This window comes from Corvus brachyrhynchos, unplaced genomic scaffold (genome assembly GCF_000691975.1).
Source record: "Corvus brachyrhynchos isolate BGI_N302 unplaced genomic scaffold, ASM69197v1 scaffold544, whole genome shotgun sequence".
In the NCBI taxonomy this organism is placed as follows: Eukaryota; Metazoa; Chordata; class Aves; order Passeriformes; family Corvidae; genus Corvus; species Corvus brachyrhynchos.
The window spans coordinates 3,187,698-3,188,269 of record NW_008238325.1 but is presented as its reverse complement, the minus strand read 5'-3'; the positions used below and the strand labels follow the sequence as shown (position 1 = coordinate 3,188,269).

The following is a 572-nucleotide window of genomic DNA, read 5'->3' as shown; positions in this document are numbered from 1 at the left end:
CCGCTCGAGCGGGCTGTGGGGCACCGGCTCTTCAGCATATGCATGGACTGGCTGAGTGAGAATCTGTGAGCTGGAAACGGTGCCCTATTCGCCCTCCTCACACCTGCCAGGTGTGACTGGGGGCATAGGAGCTGTGCTGGATTTTGGCCGTGATTGCTGTCTCCCTTGCGATGCCCACAGGGTTGGGACTGGAGCGTTTCCCATCTTCTCTGGCAGAAATCAGTCTGATCCTAACCCACGTGTTCTTCCAGTGCTGTCATCTGAGCCTCAAACCCCCAGACTGCCAGGACTGCCCTGGGGTTCCTCTTCTGGAAGCCTGCAGCCTCTGGGATTTGGTGTCTTGTCTCTATTGCTGCTTCTTTCTTCCCATCACAACATCTTCAGGGTGTGTGCCGAAGGGCTGCGTCGCTGTGGGCCCATGGGATGTGCTTGGTGGCTGCTTTGCTCCTGTCCCCTTTGGCTCTGTGGGATGTGGCAGCAGGGCCCTACTGCTGCCAGGGTGATGGGCTGAACAGGAGCACCAGGACCTGGCTGCAGGAGGCTCACGGCAGCGTGAGGGAGCTGGCGCCCGG

The 572-nt window shown here is 60.0% G+C and overlaps 1 protein-coding gene across 1 annotated transcript in view; it reads left to right on the top strand.

The window, feature by feature from the left end:
• Window positions 1–572, top strand: part of AADAC (arylacetamide deacetylase) — a 9,779-nt gene that overhangs the window by 6,307 nt on the left and 2,900 nt on the right. The gene's annotated exons all lie outside the window — the stretch shown is intronic.